The sequence below is a fragment of the Ambystoma mexicanum genome, chromosome 6q (genome assembly GCF_040938575.1).
Source record: "Ambystoma mexicanum isolate Mex_15411 chromosome 6q, UKY_AmexF1_1, whole genome shotgun sequence".
NCBI lineage: Eukaryota > Metazoa > Chordata > Amphibia > Caudata > Ambystomatidae > Ambystoma > Ambystoma mexicanum.
In genome coordinates, this window is record NC_090937.1 from 268,909,554 (window position 1) to 268,931,890 (window position 22,337).

At 44.9% G+C, this 22,337-nt stretch overlaps 1 protein-coding gene across 1 annotated transcript in view; it reads right to left on the reverse strand.

Annotated features, from left to right (window-relative positions):
• The window catches only part of RRH (retinal pigment epithelium-derived rhodopsin homolog), a 409,764-nt gene that overhangs the window by 30,882 nt on the left and 356,545 nt on the right, over positions 1-22,337 (reverse strand). The gene's annotated exons all lie outside the window — the stretch shown is intronic.

The window sequence follows — 22,337 nt, forward strand, 5'->3', positions numbered from 1 at the left end:
GGAAGAGGGACGGAAAATGGTGCAGCGGACTCCGGCAGCTTTAAGGTTGCTCAGAACGCGGGCTTATACCATGAGGTTCAGCCCCGTTCTGAGCAACCTGATTGGCTGAGGCACACATTCAGGATGCTAATTTAGCAATAATACCTTATGCGGCGGGCCGGATTGGGTGTTAACGGCCATGGGTACATGGTGGAGGGAACCTTATCCAGCTCACCGGATCGGGTATTATTGCTATTAGCACCCCAGGTTTATAATATGGAAACCCGGAGTGCTAATAGAAAGTATTTTGATTCAATAAACGGGACACCTCGCGGCATACCGTTTACTAAATCAAAAAATACTTACTAAAGATGACCGCCATGGGTCCGGAAGGTGGTGCTCCATACAGAGACCCTCTTACATTGCCATGGCAGCCACAGAGCGCCAGCAGCTACAGTGACGGGCGTCACAGCACGGAAGTAATCAGGTAAGTGGAGCTGGGGTGGGAGGGACGGAACATTTAAAGGGAAGGGAGGGTGGGGGGAAGATGGCGGGGTGGCGAAGCTGTCATCAGGTTGCATGGCATGCGGGCTTGGATCAGTAGATTCAACCCGCAATCCAAGTAACCTGCTTGGTTGCGTCCCACGCACCGGGTGCTAATGATGTTTAATTGTATGTTTATTCTCTTTCTATGGAGTACATAAGATCATGGAAGTCTCTCTTCAATTACATGTTTTAGAGGCACAGATACAACAAGCATTGGCAAGCCAACAGTTTTAGCTTTTGTGTAGGCCTGGAAAGGCATTTGACAGGCATTGCCGCAATGATACTAATTGGTGATTAATGATAGCAGTTGGAAAATAGTTTAAGTACCTGGGCATATGGGTCTAGCACCAGGGTGCACAATGATTTTCGCTGGAGAGCCTAATGTACCACATAAGTCCCATACAGTGTGCCGCACAATCCATGAGCGAGTGGTATAGGCATCAGTGATTTGATTAAAAAAAGCATACGATGGACTTTTTATTTATCATTTGTTACTAAAGCACATTATGCACAGCCTTTTAAAGCCACTGCCGCTTTGATTCATTTGTATTGCACCACTGAAATCCTGCTTTAAATGGAAGTAAAACTGTACGTTTCATGATGCAAAGACAGAAAAGGAACAACTGAGGCTTCCCGCACCTGACATGGCAGGCTTAGTGACTGACTGACTTTATGCCAGGCAACACTTCATCATTAAACTCATGTGAATTAGAGGGCCATAAATAATATCTTGAAGGGCCTTCTTATGACGTTTTTATATCACAGGAAGCGCGATTGAAATAACATGGTCAGGCACTTTCAATCCAAAAGGTGATGTAATGGCTTGATAAACTGACTCTAAGATAATTATTCTCTCCACCTCCTCTATTGTTTTTATATCACAGTGAGCCTACCTATTGACATTTTAATGTGCAATTAACCACAGCTGGAATTCGTTGCATGCAGTCCATGTAGTTTAACTCACTGAAGGACTACGAACCCCTCTGCTGTACTGAATTGCTGTGTGTGCTGCAAGGCAGGCCTACATCCCAATGTTTTCACACTGGGGACCACCATCTTGGACTCATCCGTTTAGCACTCATGCCCACTCTGTTGAGGCTTGCACTGTTTGGAACAAACAGTGTGTATACGTTTTGCTGCTTGTGCTGTGATGCCTTCCATGAACTTCAGTGATGCAAGTTTGTGCACCTGCTATCTTGTACAGAGGGGTGGTCCTGTCCTCAAACATTTGAACTGCACTTGATTGTTGTAGTGACAATTTTGACACTTCTCCAAATTAGTGTTAATACATCTACAACAGTATGCATCATTGGAGGAAAGTTCAAATCCAAGTACTGGAAAAACAATTGTGGTGTCCTTTATTAATTAGGCCCCATGTATGCACATTGGTAATTCGGTGTAGAAAACTAAGAATTACAAATAGAAAATAAATTGAAAATAAACCTTATATAACCTTTATAAACCTAATAAATTGAAAGTGCACCCATCCAACACAGCTCACTCAGCCGTGAACGAGAGCACAAGCACGGACTGTTTTCAGCGATATGCGGGAAATCCATGGCCACAATCCCTGTGGAAGTTGTGCAGTCAAACTAGAAAACTACGTTCCTTTTCCATAGATGACAAGGAATGGGAAATTCGCCATTTTTCTAACTTTAACACACCTAATGTCATTTATCTTATTGAATGCCCTTTTCATCTGAGATATATAGGTCAAACATCTAGGCCAGTCAACAAAAGGATAGGGGAACACAAGTCAAGAATCAGATACAAAACACACAATGCACCCCTGGTTTCACACTTCCTTGAGTTCCAACAGGACTGTGACTCTTTTAAATGGTGGGTAGTCGACAAGGTTACAAACTGCTTGAATACCTCCAATGCCTTGAATTTCAAAGAAGCATGGTGGATATTCAAATTACAGATCACCACGAAGGGTTTAAATGAACTTACCCCGTTTGAATATCTGTAAGGACCAGGCACTTTTTCAACCTCCTGCCACCCTCCCAACCGTGGCACTCCCAAGGTTTCCCTTACCACCCAGGAAACTGCCAGCTCCCTTTGAAAATTGGGAGGCACCACTATACTCCTATAGCCACTCCTTTGCTGAACTTTGTATAAAAGTGGCCAACACCTAGGGGTCATTGTTCATCGTGCCCCCCGACTTGGCACCCAGCCAACAGGCGCCACACACACCACCTTAGCAGTAATGCCCTCTACTCAGGGCACAGGGCTCCACGTGCCCCCTTACTGGACACAAAGCTCCTAGGCAAACTAGGCAAACTACACAAACCCTACAGGTTTACCACAGCCTTTCATACACGGGCTCCCCCTGCCTAGTCGGGCCAGCACCCCCCTTTAGCAACACGGGCAGCTCTTAGAGGCCCCTGCACGTCCTCCACTGTAATCGCCAACCTGCACATGTTGCAGACCAAGTCCACTCTTCACGGCGGACGCTGCTATGCTTCACAGCATTAAATGCCCTTCTTTCAGACACCGTAGCTCTATGCGTACTTGCACCAGGCAGACAGCTCTTCGGCTAACTTCACTCAACCAATGTTTATTTTTAGCCCCAATTACCTTTACGCTACGCGTATGATGCTCCTCCTAGCTGGGACTGCTCACGCATCCCCATTACCCTGGTTACCCGAACCTCGTCACACCAGTGCATGCGCAAGACCAAGACACTTTAACGGCACGCACGCGCAGTGCACCCATCCAACACAGCTCACTCAGCAGTGAACGCGAGCACAAGCACGGACTGTTTTCAGCCAGCGCGGCCCGCATGGAGTAACTAGGCGAGTCCCCTGGATCAGGCATTGCTTACCGCACATCGCTCTCTCCCTCCCTTCCACTTCATGGCACTCACAACCACTGTGGATTTTTGTCTCCCGCTCCCCAGACTTCGAGCGCCCCATACCTTCAGGCAGGAACTCATCTCCTGTCACTGTGACTGAATCCTCACCACAGAAGCGTTGCAGCATTCCACCCAGCTTCGCCACAGATCCAAGGAACCCTTAGTTCTAACCTTTTACTTCAGAACTCATGTCGGACATCTTTGCCACACATGACTAAAACCACTGTTGGTATCCTGTCTTTACAGCCCACACCTTGGAGAAACCAGGCCAACGTCCACCACAACTCTGCTAGTTCTACTAAACCAGCTTGTGAACCGCATCACCTATGTGCAAGGTTAGTGCTTGGGACCGAAGGGCCACCCCTCAGTTTAGCCTCTCACAGGCTTTTTAAGACACTCTGTGATGATCCACTTTCTGGAACATTCAACAATATACCTCTATATTGTTTTTACTCATAGGGAGACCTGCTTTACCTGGCCCCAGAAGAAGGCTGCCACCTCCTTACAGCCGAAACGTCTTTCATCATCGTGTCCGGATCCCAAAACCTCTCTAAACGATGACCTGAATCATTATTACCACCTTTATGTTGACGTCGCCATTTAGCAGACCCTATTTTTAGGTTTCTTGAAGCTATAAGCATTGTGCTGTGCAAATATTGATTGTTACTGTGGTAACACACTGTCCAACTGGCAAATATGAGGCAATACTTTGATACACTGGACACAGGCAACACAACACAGTACTAGTACAGTAGTGTGCAGTCAGCACACTGTACCAAATTTGTTGAATCTTATGTATTTTTTCAAAAATAGTTACTTTAGAACTCTGGACTGTACGGACAAAAAAAGTCCACATTTAGTGACCACCTGTCACCACTGAACATGTAATGTCTTTTATATATGCACTAAATATTTGCAATACATGCTGTTCTGTTTACAGCACTCACTGAGCTGGTGACAAGGTTTATTTTCAATTTATTTTCTACGTGTAATTTTTAGTTTTCTACACCGAATTACCAATGTGCATACATGTGGCCTAATTAATAAAGGACACCACAATTGTTTTTCCAGTACTTGGATTTGAACTTTCCTCCAATGATGCATACTGTTGTAGATGTATTAACACTAATTTGGAGAAGTGTCAAAATTGTGACTACAACAATCAAGTGTAGTTCAAATGTTTGAGGACAGGACCACTCCTCTGTACAAGATATTTGTCTAGCCATTCCGTCTTGTCCGGGTACAGGCTATCCCTTTTGTTACAAAGTTTGTGCGCCTGCTGCATTGATTAAGACAGTGAGTGAATAATGTATCCAATCAAACCATGTCCTTAAGTCCACATTGTCCTGCTCGCACGGACCTCTAGGAGTGGCTCCCAGGGCAGATACAGCTGCAGAGCCATTGTGCCTGTGAAAAGTATTCTTGCTCTATCCAAAGTCAATCCTCCTGTGTTGGTCGGTAACAGTTTCTGCTGACATATTAGCAGGGTCTTTGTTGGCATGAAAATCATATCTTTCAACTTGGGCAAAAGCAACCTCCCCACTGCAAATAGTCTTCACATTCACAGAAACCTTGGCCCCTGGAGCTGCAAGGTTACATAGGCGACTGGGAACTTTCGACCTGCATGCATCAACATAACAGCAAAGCTATCTTTCATTTTCCCACTAACCTAACCCATCCCCCACTCTTTCGAACCACCAGAGAACCAGGAGACATGCAAAGGGCAGCAGCGCACAATGTAAATACCAGTAACATACCAGAGTAGGGATGTAGTCACTTGGAGTAAAAGCAATAATAGTATCAAAGTGCATCCCTAGAAATGCATTTTCGACCCACCCGACCCTCATCACGCTGGCTCATTTTGTGGCCTTGTTCTGAAGCAGGCCTGACTTGCTGAACCTATTCCATGCATGTCACCACTTAGCTCAGTTTGTATGATCCTTCATCCCAGGAATCTACTGCGTTACAAGCATCCTGATTGGACAGCACCGTCTCCAAGGGTGCTAATGAAAGAGCTGCAAGTGAACCTTTAGTTTGTCCTATGACCTATTGGACCTTGAACTGCACTCTTGTTGATAAATATACCATTTATTAAAGAGCTAAGAAGGAGGAAGAATCTGGCATGAAGCGCTACATTAGAACACACATTATTATTTTGCTTACTAGAAGCCATTGTGGGGTTTTTAAATTGTGATGATGAGCTGACCGAATTATACATACAAGGAAACAAAATATTAAACATAAATGTTGACTGTATTAAAGAGGGAATCAGCAATTGTGGTAGACCTATCAGTTTATTGTATGAGCCATATCAGCTGCTTCTCATCCCCTCTACCAAGTCCATCTTTTTCAAAAGATGCATTATATTAATTCTATAAATATCGACTGGCCCCTAGAATCCAGCCGACATTCAGGGACATCATTTGGGGGGTGCCAGGGGTCACAGCTGCTATCCCTGCTGTCTCCCTGGACAAAAATAAAAACTTTTTTTGTCACCTCTCGGGGGCCTGTACTTTTCGGGTTCGCATGCTCTCCTCTGCCCATCTCATGTTCCAGTAAACACTGCGCCTCCTCTTACATTTGCTGATGGCCACTCCTGCTTTGAGTCCGTCATATTGCCTTGCTTAGGGCTGACCTCCCTTGTGCCATCTCACTCCTCGGGATAGTGCCTCTCCGTTTCCAAACTTTAAAGGGATTGGATACTTTTTAAACTAGTCATCCCTTTATCACATCTTAACTGTTGTAGTGTCACTGTAAGTATTGTAACTGGACGCTGAAACTTCCTTCTCCTTCCGCAGTGTCCTTCTATCTTTTGGGCATAACGCTGTCCTTCGAATGCCCTCTGTGCCTCACAGAAAATGGAAACCTTGCTGCTTTCGGGACTGGCCTCTCTTGCACCACCTCCAACCAACCTGACCCAAACATGGTTGGTCTGTGTCCACACTGCAGCTCGGACACGGGTGGAGAATGTGATCCTGGACCAGGAAAGTTGGCCTGACTATGGGTCCCCTTGCAGGCCATCTGTGCGTGTGTGGTGCAGGAATCCCTTGACCAGGACATACTTGCTTTATACCACCAATCACTGAGCATGGCTACCATCTGTGCCCTGGAGCCTTGTCAATGCAGTTGGTTTGCACGTAAAGCGCTTTGGAACTCCCTATCCTCCCCATCGATCTGCACGTGTGTGCTATGGGTGTAATATTTTTCTCTCCACCCCTCCCATCTCCCCAGGGTGCATTCACAAAAAGCATTACTTGTGGTGACTATCTGGACCAGGCCGTGGAACTGCCCTAATTCTCAAATTAGCAGCCAAATGTAGCTTTTTGAGCTTCCCATGCCGGCCTCACTAAGTTCTCACTCCAGCGTGCTCTCCTTTTTCTTATCTGTTTTCTCACCATGATTGGCCCGATCCAACCTGTATTTCCTCAGGGTGCTGCACCCTCTAATCATCACTCCCTTCAAATACACTGTGCGCTTCCATGCACTAGATGTATTGTGGAAATAAGACCCGAGGCGGTGGGCCAATACTGCCCCAGGTAATGTCCCCAGGGCTGTAGTTACAGGCCCAAGCGTAGCAAAGGCCTTAATGAAGCATTACCGTGGCCATTATAGCCATTAGTACCCCGGCCCATTAGACCGGGGTACTAATGGCATTTTTTCTGTTTTGAAATGCTGAAAAAAATGGCCACCGGGAAAGGGAAAACGTAGTTCGTTTTCTCTTTCCATGACACCCACCGGGAGGGGACGCGCTGGGAACAGAAGTGTTTCCAGCGCGTTTGCTCCCAAGAAAAGAAGAAAAAAGAAGGTAAGTGGGGTTGGGAGGGCAGGGAGGGGGTGGTTTGCAGGGGAGGGGGATGGAGGAAAAAAAAAACGTACCCGAGTCCCCGGCGGGGGACAGAGTTAGCCTCCAGCCATGGGGAGGCTCGGAGCGGATATTGCCCCGTTTCGAGCTTCCTCATTGGCTAAGGTACTGCCACGCCCATCGCCGGGAACAGAGTACCCGGCACGCGCAGGATGCACTGGTGTACAAGGGAATACCGTGTGGTATGGCTCGCAAAAGAGCTGTATTTCCGGTGTGCAGCGCGTGCCGATGCCTTATAAATTCCTCAATCATTGTGTAAATATCCTTCTGTTTGCAAACATTTATTCAGGCTTAACCCCAATTCCTATATCTTATTTAAACTTAAAGGAATGGTTCGGTCAAAAAATTTTATTTCCCTACGGGTCTGCCATGTTTTTTTAAGCCTAAATCGCTCGATTTTCGAAAAAATTTCCTATGGACCCTACCTGAGTTTTCGCCCATTAAACGCACGCAAAAACAAGCATCAGGGAGCTGCCATTTTGTGATAATCCGATCACTTGCCCCATCGCCCTGGCTGACCTGCTTTTGCAGCACTAAATCATATCCCCCCACACCTGAGCCTGACATTATCAAAACATTCATATTCCCCGCCTCTCTCCGTGATGTTACTGTGCTGCGTAGGCAAACGCGCCCAGTCTTCTTCTACGCGACTTCACACAGAACCCGGAAACCAACACAGATCAACTTACAACACAGCGCGCCACAATTCGGAATATGAATCAGTAGTTTAAAATCAAACAGCAAGATTGTACATTTGGTAAAGTACATTTATTTTACAATAAATGGTTATAGAATATTCAGCAATTGGCACATTAAATCGGAATGGACATTTTTAGGGTGTTGGTTTTCGTTAAAAGAAGCACTCTGGACGCACGGTGATCCGCAAGGCTGTTCCATCAATTAGGCACTAGGCCACCGTAAAGGTTGATATGTTGCTTCTAGCCGCTAGTACTGCGGAAGGGCATATGGGCCCTTGGCGATCGTCCTATAAAATGGTCAACGTTGTGCAGTTGTTTACAAGAAGCTGCAGCTGGCGATTGAAAAAACCATCTGCCGGGGTCTGGAATTGGTGGCAGTAGCAGTACGGTAGGATGTACCTGTTTAGAAAACATAAAAATTGAAATTAGTCTCACCAGCCGATCTTTATTACTATTCTTCATTTTAAGCTGAAACTATTTGCTTGCGAGGATAGTGCAATGGAGTATGTTCGGCTCTAAAAGCAATGCGAAAACTAACGAAATAAATCGAGGTAAACACACAATCTAATGATTTTTTAGCGTTGAACCACTGAGAAATGACTGTTTGTCTACATGCGTGTCGAATGGGCACATGCATGCCCATGTGCCCGATAGAAAGACGATCCCACAAATGTTGTAATTGATCTTCATTCATTCATTCATTCATTCATTCATTCTGGTATAAAAGCGTCTAAACAGTTACTTACATTATATTTGCCATTTCCATTATGTCTCAGCGTAATGCAGTCTGTAAATCCCACTGTGTTCGTGCCAACGATTTTTCCATGTCCTGAACTAACATGAAACTCGGTCTAGTTTCAGAATTTTCAGCCTTATCGTCTCTTACATTGTTGCCCCCCTCCTTCAAATGAAGTCCTTTCGGCATGGTCCCTGTCTCTAAAGGTCAAAAACAATAGAACCTAATACTGCCAGTGCGAGTCACTGGGCTTTTCAGCCCGCAAGCAAAAAATCAAAGCCGCTGACCTTCACTCTGCATGAGCATACATTCTTACTTTGCAACATCCCGTGTAAAGCCATCTGTGAGAACTTGAATTTTCGACTTCATCTCTGTACAAGGCCTCAATGTGCAAATGCAAACTGTCTTCTCTGCCATCTGCAACGCCTCACTTGGCGCGTTCTAAGGCCCCCAATTTTGTACTTGTTGTCCGCGAGCCTTGCAGCCCTAGAGAACCATACCTCTGGAGACATTGACTTTTTGGGGGAAGGTCAGGGAAAGTATAAAGTAGCCAGGGAGTAGAGTTGAAAGTGAGATTTATTGTTTGTTTATTTTATTATTTGCAATACGCAAGCCTCCCCTCAGTTAACAGTGCGCAGCATTTACATGAGATTGCGAAACTTAGTTACAGCAACAAAAATATATACATACACATAGTCACAAGGTCAGTGATATGGGGTCTATAGAGAGAGAAGTCAAAGATGACACCCATGTTGTTCGCCACTCAGGATGGTGAAGGGAGTGGTTCGGGTTAGCATACTTTACAATAACATTTTTTTACAAAAAGACAATCCGATTACCATGATTTAAACCGGGATTTGTACTTCTCAACCAGCTCTGTTTTGAGTGGACATGGCACAGTGGCAATGTTTGGTGGCAATGCATCAGTGCTCTGCACAGAAACGCTCAAAATTCCATGTGTGTGCTTCTCTAGTACAGTAACAAGGCCTTTAACAAAGTCGAACTCCATTTCCTCATATACTGGTTTCACCACCCATTTCTTCTTTTTGCAAAGGCCGTAGTGTAGCGAGGCATCCCTACATTTCCCGTAGTCCTAGACTGTTCACGGCACACATTCTCATTATGGGCTAAGACCGCTAGTAGAGTCCTATGTTTCATGCCCTGCATGCCGAAATGCAATCGCTTTGGCCTGTACTTTAGGCACAAATTGTGGAACACCTCCAATCCTCCTGTGTGACAGAATTCAGTCAGTCCCCTCAAATCTCTTGATAGAGTTTTATCGAAAACAATCTTCTCAATGGTTTTGTGTGTAGGTGAAGATGCAATCAAACACTTCTTCTTCCGTGCCTCCTCTGTGGACAAAGGGCCATGTTCACATTGGTGGAAATGTTGGTTTTCTGTCCAGCGGTGAACGTTGGTACAGTGGTGCATCAGTGACCACCATTTTTCAAATAGGATTTCCACTGACCCCTCACAAGTTTTGGAGCTCCACCAAAGACGGTTGCAGATAGACCGGGACCACTGTGAAATACTTTCCAAACCTTTTTTTTTTCCCTGCAGCCGAGATTTTCATATTGATTGATTTAGCAAGATGCATACGTCAAATTGATGTTTAATATGTGGGAACTGCTCTCTCATTGTCTTGGCAATTGAAACGTGTCAGTCCGTGGCTATGAGGTCGATGTCCATTCCCCTCGATTGTAGATATTCCAATGATTTCCTAGTTTCTCCATGGCCACTGAGGATGTACATTGGGACACCTGCACGACCACCGAACTCGCAATTTTTTAGTATCCATGTCCTGAAAGTGGTAGGTGCAGTACTTGGCAGAAAATCCAGGGCGTCGCACTGTCCATCGCCGGCTAGCCTGAATCGTTTGCCTTCGAATGTACTTGCTAGAGACAATTGTTCAATTTTCCAAGCATCACTAATGGCCGGAAACAGATAATCATGTTGGTGTTTGTAGTACTGCGTTTTAGAAATGAAATGGAGTCCCACAAACTGAAAGAAAGACTCTAACTTTCTAAAACTGGACCCACTAAAAAGTGAGGCAGCTGCATACAGTAGATTGCCTGCTGGCAGTTTCCCCAGCATCGGTTGTGCAGACCATGAGAACGTATGATTTCATCTACAGGTGGCATGTATTTTGACGTTACTGCCTTGTTTTTGACGAGTCACATGAATCAATGGCTTCCCACATACTTTCCCTCTAACGGAATGCCCACATTTCAGCATACTTATAATATCCATCAAACAACTGTCGAATACTATGTATTTGCCCTCTTTCATTAGACTGTCATCCAGCGTCAAAGTTGTTTCGGACTGTGACGTTGAGGACATATCACCACATTTGAAAGAAATATCGGTGATATCAAGTTCTGATGCGTCGGTCAATGCTGCTGCTGGTTGATTCTCTGTCATTTCAACATCTGTTACTTCAACATTGATGGGAGAACACAACAATGTCGACTGCTTTTTGGGTCGCATTTTTTTTGCTGGTGTAGACTGTGTGAATTGATCTTCAATACATTCAGTATCATCTTGTTTTGGTGGTGCGGTCGCACTGTAGCAATGGTCCAATAAAACTTTACTGGATTCTCCGGACACATTCAATTCATGTTCTGGCCATTGGACATAAGCATCTCGAGTCTCAAAACGCTGCGTCTGAATTAATAGTTCCTCCATAGTGTAAATGGTCTGGCAAGCAACATCTCTCATTTGCTTCACTGTCTGTGTATGCATAGTTCGTACACCCGCAGGTAACTAGAGGACAGATTGGAAAAGGGATGTTCAGTTTAAACACAAGATAAAGTATAGTACAATTGACAGGAAAACAACATAATATAGTCGCCAGCACAAACCAATTTCTAAAATTATGAACTGTTTGTAACCTTATTTTTGTTTCTTTTCTTTGCAACTTTGTTGACTCAAACTTCAAGATCTGCACGCTGTTGCTCCGATTCGTTTCCGCATGTCTTCCCTTCCTCTTGCGCTGCAACTACTATATTTTCTGGATCCGCATAGACAGCACGGAATGACGCTGCATCGACTCCCTGAAACATAGTACTTTCATTACTATGTATCACAATATTGAAAACATAAAACACACGTGAGGACGAACACACAGGTACATCTCAATAGCTAAACGCGAATTAAACATTGTGTAGAACAATCAAACGACAAGTATTCCAACTCTGATGATCTAGATCGATGGAACTGTCAGTATCCATACCTCTGACTCCGCATGGACGTCCATGAATGATTGTATTGGAGAGGAGGCATCAGCAACTCCCTGAAACACAGTACTTGCATTAGTATGGTTTTCAATATTGTAAACATAACACACACTTGGGGTCGACGGCACAGGTACATATATAGAGATAACCACAAATGATGCATTGTCTAAAAGAATCAAGGAATATCTAAATATGATCACATTTCATCGACTTATTTCTCCGATTTATTTACATCTGCATCATCTAAATGGGATGTTGTGATTGTAGAGGAAGCTCCGTCGTCTCCCTGAAACACAGTACTTGCATTAATAAGGAAGAAAGTATAGCAAATGGAATCACGTTATATGATCACGCTAGATGGAGCTGTCAGTATCCATACCTCGTGCTGCTGAAGAATATCTAGGGATGTTGTAAATGTAGTGTGCACTTCCGAAAGCTGTTACGCCTATTCGTATACGCAAGGTCATGCTTCCACTTCCCCTGGAATTACTTTAATGTCAGGCTCCGCATGAAGGGCAGGGATTGACGCTCCATCTACTGCCTGAAACATAGTACTTGCATTAGTAAGGATTACAATATTGAAAACATAACACACACACTTGGGGTCGACCACACAGGTACATATCAATGGCTAACCACGAATGAAACATTGTGTAGAACAATCAAATGACAAGTATTCCTGCTCTGATGATCTAGTTCGATGGAGCTGTCAGTATCCATACCTTGTGCTGCTGAAGAACATCTAGGGATGTTGTCAATGCGGTGGACGCTTCAGCATCTCCCTGAAAAACAGTACTTGCATTAATATGGATTACACTAATTATAACTAAAAACAAACACCAGGGGACGACAACTAAGGTGTATATCAATTGGAAAGCACTAACCAAACATTCGGTAAAATAATTACATGATACATAAAAACTATTACTTGACATGAATAAAACAAGTCTGTAGCGGAATAGCCAAATAAGATTACCTGATACGCGCTAGAAGTGGTTGAGAACTGTGAGCACATTACGGGTGTTGAATGTTCTTGCTTCAGATTCAAGGGATAGTCAAGCAGTTGTAAAGATAAATTATTGTTTGATAATGGAATGCCAATATTAAAAATTGCCATGTAAGGAGACAGAATACTTGAGAGTAATGCTATTGAAAATGCGCAATATAGCACAGTTCCCTGTGTCCATATATAGATTTCGTTTGTGGGTTATGAAATCGAAAAAAAATATATTGATAAATGTCATTATTCAAAAAGCTATACACTCATATCAATGTCGAAAGTAATACAAGGGAAACAACACCTAAAATATCAATTAATCCATTCGGCTACCTACACACTACCGCAAGGCCTAAAGCTAAATCCGGACACTTGACTCACCAGTGGCGGAATGTGGACGAATAGAGTGGGAATAGCGTTTGCGAGCAATTTTCGTGTCGTTCGCCGTTTATTCTTCTTTGTTACCCAAGATGTGGCGTACATGTTCGAGGAAAAGGGCCGGCTGCAGATGAGGTATCGATCACCCCTCTTGTCCTCTAAGACTTGTTGGACTCTACTTTCCAGCTCAACCAGTGGATATCCGCAATGTCTGACCCATTCTCTTATTCGATGAACAGTTTTCGGGAATACATGCATTGTAGTGCCTTCAGATTTAGCATGGGTCTTCGAAGGGCAACCGCTAATCGAACAGGCAGGCATTGTTGACAATTCTGAAAAGTAAATATCGACATTATTATACAATCTTGATGAATAAAAATGTGATACAAAAGTAAATGAACCATACAATGTTCAATGCAAGGTTTGTTTTGGTCGCCGGAACTATACCAGTTCATCATGTGCGGCTTAGTATTTGCATAAAGTTGCAGAAATGTATAAATTATGTGACTAAACTCTGAACATGTGACTCGTCCCTTAGGATGTTCTTTCTTGCACGAGAAGGAAACATGCTTACATTATAGACTGGACCCCCGAAGGATGCAATTCGATGACAATTGACACAGATGAAAATAAATAGATCTATTGATAGCATAACAATTGAAACTCAAGTCAATAGCAATGAGACCAATGAACATAGCACTATTGAGTACTCTACTCGCAAATAGATGGAAATTTAAAAATCAACGAAATATGACTAGGATACATGGACTTACCTTGACCAACAAACAGTTGGATTCAGCAAGCCGAGCAGTATGTTGCAGGAGAACAGGTAGATGGCCACAGGTAAGCACACTGACGAGTTTGCTCGAAGCGGTCACAGAAGTTCATGGATAGCACGACGACGAGCAGATTAGCATAGATCTTAGTGCTTCTCAGGTAGCACGTTCAGGAGTTGACTTGCAAAGCACAAAGATGTTCTCATGAGACATATCAAGTGGTTTATAAAGTATTGGAAACAGGGGTGTGTTTGTGTATGAATGACGTGTGTATGTCATGGTATTATGTTGTTTGCAGGGGACCGGCCAGCGTGAGGGTGGTGGGACCTGCCTGGAGACACAGGGTCTGAGGAGGCCATGTGAGCGATGGCCCCTGGGCGTGGGATACCTTTTGAAGTGTACATGGTGTTTGGCACCTTGGCTGTTTGCGCCCCTGACAGCCCCCAATGCCAGCGCTCATCCCCGGGTACGAACTGCCTTTGATGGGGGGGAGGGGTGGATGGATGGATGGGCCGGTGGGCGTGCAGACAAGGCACAGGAAGACTGCTGAATGGAGACACACTTATGTGGATTGCAGGGGGGCAGCCTGCTTCAAGGGGAGCCCTGCCTGGAGACACGGGGTCTGAGGAGGCCATGTGAGCGATGGCCCCTGGGCGTGGGATACCTTTTGAAGTGTACATGGTGTTTGGCACCTTGGCCGTTTGCGCCCCTGACAGCCCCCCATGGAAGCGCGCATCCAGTGGTGCGAACCGCCTTTGATAGGGGAGGGGGGGTGGATGGATGGATGGATGGATGGGCCGGTGGGCGTGCAGACAAGGCACAGGAAGACTGCTGAATGGAGACACACTTGATTCATTTAAAAAATCGAAACTACCGTTGTTAAAATATATGTGGTATTTTATTTTGGTTTTTTTGATGGCACAAAAATACAAAACTTTACACGTTGTACAGGTCAGGTTTCAGCACAGCGAGGGAAAATCCCCTGTACTGACCGCTGTCACTCGGGAAAAATTCTCTTATGGCACGAACGGCACAGGCGGGTATTACTCTTCGAATGCGGTGTCCAAGCCTCCCGTGAAGCCACCATGTAAAGGAACGATAGGCCACCAGCCGGTACCACCTGTGAAAAAGAATGATACAAACTGTTTTAAATGACCAAGATAAGTTTATTAAACGTTTGTTGTCAATGACAATTCTTGTAAGTAATGGCATTCTGCTCAGACAAATTCTATCTAGACACTGCACACTATTGAACGACTTTCATGCGTCACAATGATCTGTAGATGTAATTTTGAATATAGGAGATGACCATGAAATAGTAGTGGCATCACAAGCAGAGTATACTTACTTGTTAATCAGATTACGAGGACGAACAGTTGAGCGAAGTTCGTGCAAAGCACCATCATTATCCTCAACACGGACCGTGTGAGGCAGGCTGACCTGAAGTCTGGCAGCTCGGTGATGCATTGCGGCCGTGCATCGCCTTCCGAAATGTAGGCCATGCATCCCGAGTTTTCACAGCAGCAGCAGTTCTCGTCCTCGGTTGGCCTTAGCTTGCACCGATTGCATGTGCATCAGGTGGAAACACCGTCCATGCGACTAGGTCCAGTGTCTTCATCCGTTGATTCGTCCTGCCAACTGCCGTCCGAAGCCCCATCGTTTTCGCATGTTTCTCTTTCCAGTAGTTCCTCTTCGGTATACTCGGGCTCGTACATGTAGGGCATTATTGTAGCCATTGTGTGGTAAACAAACTAAAATAATTTATAGCGATGGTACAGGTGTTCACACGGGCTACAAGCGGCGAACGTAGCTGCCCAGAGCACAGAAACGAGTCACAGAATACTCAAAGTAACACAGAGAGAGGAATGGAATCGAAAATCTGCTGCTGTATGTTGTGAAACGGTCTGTTTATACTTATAGAGGAAAGAGGTGTCTTGCCATTTCCATGGCGACACGTCATTAGCTGAGGTGCAGCAATTGTTGACACGAGACGTGCTTTGGCGTTGTGAAATGGGCGGTACGCTTCTGCTGATGACAGGCTCAGAGGCGGGGGATATAGTGCCGCAAAAGCAGATCAGCCAGGGTGATGGGGCAAGTGATCGGATTATCACGAAATGGCAGCTCCCTGCTGCCTGTTTTCACGTGCGTTTAATGGGCGAATACTCAGGTAAGGTCCATAGGACATTTTTCTAAAATTGAGCGACTTAGGCTTAAAAAAACATGGCCGACCCGTAGGGACAATAACATTTTTTGACCAAACCATTCCTTTAAATGCTTCCCATATAATTCTACTCTTTCTTATTTCCGCCCTTTACCACAATCTACACCTGAGATCTTGGCAAAGGCATTTTGGTCACAAATAGCTTTCCCATGCCCAACCTAAATTTCTTAAAAGGGGTTCTACAAATAGATCATGTTCACCTTTACTGTCCTACCTCCCCTTCAATTTGGACTCTGCTCTATGCACTGTGAGGGTCACGCCTGTTAATAACTTTGTTACCTGGACCGTGTCATAGTAAACCCATTACCCCTCTGATCTTGCTGGATCCATCTGCATCCCTACATACAGCAGAGCATGCTTTTTTCTCTTCTGTCTCCACTCTGCAGCTCCGGCTCTCAATAAGCGTTGTGTGTCCTTCACTGAAGTCCTGTTAAATACAAGCATTGGCAAAGCCAACATTTTTGGATGGTGTATGAGTATTAGGCATTTGCCAGGCACTGCTATTAGATGCCCCGGTACTCATACCATTTTGCACCTGTGACCATCAATAGCCAGTTAATGCCACTATGACAGTGACTGACAAGTGCCTTTCCCATGCCTATGCAAAAGCCCAAACTGTTGGCATTGGCAATGCTGTTGCCCTTCTTGCCGCAACTTTACAAAAAGGAGAAACCTCTAATTTTAGGTGCCGTCATGCCTATACAAAAGACAATGCTTTCTCCTAAACTTTATTTCTAAGGCTCTCGATCATTCTATTGTGACGGCTGACGATGCATTAGAAATAACATGGATAAGCAAAGTTTCATCTCACATGGCCTTCAGATGTCGATGTTTTGTAACATAATAGCTAGTGGATGTTTTCTGTTGGTATTATAGCGCCCCTTAATAAGGGGACATTTCATACACTTGTCTCTACCTACTCATGCGTATTGGCATGGACACAATACGCATGCTCGGGACAAGCCTCCTTGCCAGGAGGCCACTGCGGTGGTACCAGAAGCAGAATAAATGCATGTTGCATTACTACGCACAGGGATGCCTTTCAACCTTTTCAAATGAAAAGGGACCTCGAGCAGCAAAAGCTCCAATGTTGCCAGCCAGCAGTCTTCTAATCTGGCAATAGATTCCTTTCCATACTTCCCGTGATGTCACTTGGAAAGTGGGGTAACATGACATCACATCCTTTAATATCATCAGAGGTCAAGGGTCGTGTGATGTCACTTCCACTGCCCCTGGCATTTTGCTGAAATGACGTCCCTGCTGACATTCCGTTCATTATAACATCCCCTGCCCAGTGGAGATAAGTGAACTGGAAGATCATGAATAAGCTAAATAGGAGGAAAAGGAAAAAAAAGGGACAGATGGGTGGAGAGCAAAGAGAAAGAAAAAACAAGTATCAGTAATAATTAAAGTCTCTGTTTGTGGAAACAATGGCCTTGTGCCTCCTGTTAAGTCAACTCGGGTTTGAGACATTCTCTTGGGGAGTTACATCCCAGGTTTCCCCACATGGCCACTATTGACAGGACTGTTCTGTTCTTTGCAAATTGAAACATTGTCTATCCCCCTAAAACCAGTCTTGTTGCTGCTGATGTAGGACCACTTATATTGACTGGTTCAACTAATTCTCTTGGGGAGGTGTTGCACGTACGGGGCACCTCAACCCTAGACACTTAACTACTTCGAGAGTCTACCCTCAGTGGCACCTGCTCCAAAGTGGGACACAGAGGCCTGGAAGTAGATGGAGGCACAGGAACATGCAGTATATGTCACACTCGGCCCCCGGTCTTACCTGTTTGCCCTTTGTTGTCTTCTTCTTTGAAAGTCTTTCTGTATTCCGGGACGTCCGGGACTTATACAGGTAAGGCCGGTGATCCTCCGTATCCAGTGTGGAGCGCGAGCAGACTCGAAGGAAGACAAGAGTTCAGGATTCCAGGAAGGTAAGAAATGAGCAGTCAATATCCAGGATTAAGTGCGGATACAGGAAGGGAAAAGCACTACTCGCAGAGTACAGGGATGTGGCTGCGAGCGCCGAAGAGCGGATAGGGGTCCAGGAGGGAATGAAATGAACGGCCTCAGGCGAAGGCAACAGGCCGCTCCTAGTACTCCAGGAAGGAAGATGGAATGGAAAAGTATTGGAGAATTGGCACAAGGGAAGGGAAGGAAACAATGAGCACACTAGCTACGAACTTGAAAGGGAGCGTTGAAACGCGCAGCTCCGCGGGGGCATGCCCATTTTTTAGGAAGCCAGGGCTCCTATGTAAATGCTAGACTGCAACGTGTCTGAGGCGCCGGCCATGTTGGGAGGAGAACGGCTCCAACGTTGCGCTGCATCAAGTCCAAAAGGGGCGTAAACGGCTAATCATGACAGTATAGGCATGACAGAGAAGCGGGCAAGCCCAGGTTCATGGCCGTCATCATCATTTCCCAGCCTGGTGTCCTCTCTGCTTACTTGCCTCTCTACTTGTTTACTAGGCCCTGTACCTGCCTGCCTGGTATCCTTTCTACTTACCTACCTAATTGCCTACATGCCTTCTATTTTTCAGCCTACTTTTCTACCAGGAAATCAACCTGCCTGCCAGGCATTCTGTCTGCCTGCTCTCTCATCCTCCTGCTTCCTGGTTCCCCTCCTTCTCACCCTGGACCTTCAAATTGTCACCTGTCCCCGTCAGCCACATCAGCCTTCAACTATTGTGATCCAATGAAGAATTACCATGTGGCGTTAGCTGCCCCCACTGAGAGTACTGTGGACTGTCCCTACATCACGTAAAACCAGGGGTGCTATCTTATGGTGCAGGGGGTAGACAGTCTCAGGGTATGTTTTAGGTCCGGCGCTAGCATCATAAGAATGACATACCAGCTGATCCTGGAAACCAGAGAGAAGCCGGTTCATCCTGCTCTGCATTCTAAGATCTTATGGAAAACAGGTACACAACAGAGGCAATATGTTGATTTTGACAGGCTAAGACACCCTCATTTCTGTCTTGTCATGGATGGCTTGCAAGAACCAAGAGACACATGATAGGCTTTAAACCTGGAAGTCTCCACGCTTAAGCAGGAAAATAGGCCATTAAAGGGGGTAATGTGAGGAATGAACAGAGAAGTTGTAACCTCGATGACCGAGAACATGGTGGCCCGTGCCACTTGCATGAAATTTACAGGGACCCTCGTAAATTGGCGGAATTTAGCAATCATCCGTCCTCAATATTTCCAGCATGACAAAGCTAAAATTGGTTTAATCTTTAGCAACTTGACTGGGGGCCCATTCGCCTTTGCAGCTCTGTATGTGTCTGCAAACAGTCCAATATTAAGCACATTTAGTACATTCGAGAAGGCCTATTTGGAGGTTTTCCCGTCTCTGAATTTGACTGCAGCCGCACAGAACCAATTGATTGATTTGAACCACGGCCAATGTGATCTTATTACATATGTTAGCCATTTCCCCCAATTGGCAGCTGACTCACAGTGTCCCTAAATTATTCCATGCACCCTGTTCTTTAGAGCCCTACACTATGAGTATAAGGTCAAATTGGTACATCCCCTGAGACAGTGCAAGCATTGTTTGATCATGTTATATGAATGGTTCATTGCTTAGCGGAACAAAGGGGGACACAGGCACTTTTCAACTCATCTACAGACCACCCAAGCTCAATACCACCTCCACCGAAGTGACTTGTTCACCTCCAACACACATGCAGACATCATCTTCCTCAGGGACTTCAACATCTCTGGTAACCCAGCAAACAAGTCAATGAAGAAACATCTCCACTGCCTACTCGACTTTCTGAACATCACACAGCACACGAAAAACCCATCTTGCAGAAAAGATCATATCCTCAACTTCATCATCACTACCCTACCAGCTCTCCAATGCAGCTCGACTGGTCAGACCATATGGCAATCCCCTCTGACATAAGTCACAGCAACCAAGTCCAGCACACTTATCGGAAACCCAGCAAACAAGCTTTCTGATCATTGAAGTACTTCCCATTGGAGGCTTTGACCGAAGAACTTGCCAAACTCCACCTCACATGGGCTGATCTACCTCTGCCGAACCATGGCAGTGACTTGCAACTCCAAGAACTCGAGACCACCATTGCCTGCCGTGCCCAAGTGAAACAACGCTCCCTCAACCTAAACCTTCTGCATCATGGTACACTCAAAAACTCAACTTCCACAAACAAACCATCAGAAACAAGGAAAGACTTGGCAAAAATCCTACAGTGCAACCAATCTCGCCTGGCTCAAGGAACTCTGTGCTACACGCAAAAGACCGATCACCACTGCCAAGTCCAACTACTACCAAAACACCATAGTCAAGGCCAACAATGAAAGCAGAGCCCTCTTCAAAGCCATGAAGCGCTGCACCAGCCCTCTACATGGTACAAAGTCCTTTCATCGTGGTATGAAAGGACGCTGGGTTTTTCTCTATTGTTATTTCAATGTGAAAACTCATCGAATTTTGTAGGGGGGAGTTAAAAAAAATATATAGATGCAGTGTGGGTGTTCAGGATAGTTAAATAATTAAAGGGGATAGGGGGATAATAAATAAAAAAACAATGAGTTTTCTCATTGAAATATCCACAGAGAAAAACCCATTGTTGTTTCATCCCACGATTAAATGACATGGAACCCTCTACATGACACACCTGTACAGCACTCCATCAATAAATCTGCTGCCATCAACTCTTTCTTCACTAACAAGTTCAGCATGATCTGTCAACACAGACACCAACGCCACAGAGATAGAGATAGTACGTTGTAACTGTAATTGTTGTAATTTGCTGAAACCTAGAGCTGCTGCATTAAAAGAGTTAGAAGAGTTAGAAGAGTTAAAATTGTAACTAATTCTCTGTGCAGGTAAGGCAACGTTTTTAAGAACTGTTTTAGGAATCATAGAACTTAATTTTAAAATAAGGTGTTTTACTTTCAATTGCCTAAACTGCTTAATTTGCTTAAACTGTAAAGGCTGACTGGGTGTTGCACCTTTCGAACCCAGTACAGCTGTTTCCTGTGATTCGAAATCGTTATTTTCGTTTTTGAACGTCTTTATCCGGATAAACTACAACACCCTGTGTTTTTGTAGTTTTTTCCGCTTCTTATCCCGCCCCCAGGCGCGCACGCGCCGGCGCGCACGAGTCAAGCCGGTCTGTGGCGGTTATTTAAACCCTGGTGTCTCCCCTTACATCAGAGATAGTACGTTGTAACTGTAATTGTTGTAATTTGCTGAAACCTAGAGCTGCTGCATTAGAAGAGTTAGAAGAGTTAGAAGAGTTAAAATTGTAACTAATTCTCTGTGCAGGTTAGGCAACGTTTTTAAGAACTGTTTTAGGAATTATAGAACTTAATTTTAAAATAAGGTGTTTTACTTTCAATTGCCTAAACTGCTTAATTTGCTTAAACTGTAAACGCTGACTGGGTGTTGCACCTTTCGAACCCAGTACAGCTGTTTCCTGTGATTCGAAATCGTTATTTTCGTTTTTGAACGTCTTTATCCGGATAAACTACAACACCCTGTGTTTTTGTAGTTTTTTCCGCTTCTTATCCTGCCCCCAGGCGCGCACGCGCCGGCGCGCACGAGACAAGCCGGTCTGTGGCGGTCTGTGGCGAACAGTGCGGGTGCGGTGATCCCCCTAACATCCGTAACTAAAATATAGGATATGGAGATTAAGGAGGCCCTCGCTGCAATTGAAGAAGCGCGAAGTAGGTCATTATGCCGTTCTACAGCACTCGACCGCAAATTGGGTTTAAACCTAACTCGAGTAAGTACACACGCGGAAATACTGCCAAGTTCTATAAGGCTAATGTCAGCCCACTACCCATGGAGAAACAACACATAGTAAACGTCTCTCCAGTGGTACACACAGTAATACCCCTATGTAAGGAAGATAGTCATGCTGCACCACTCCCTCTTCCTGACATACAAATTTCCCAAATGATGGATAGTAACATAAATTCTCCTGGGCTAGATATCACTAAGGGGATTGATGGGCAAAACATGCCTAATATGCCATTGCATGCACATCTCTTAGTTCAGAATACAGCCACATTAAA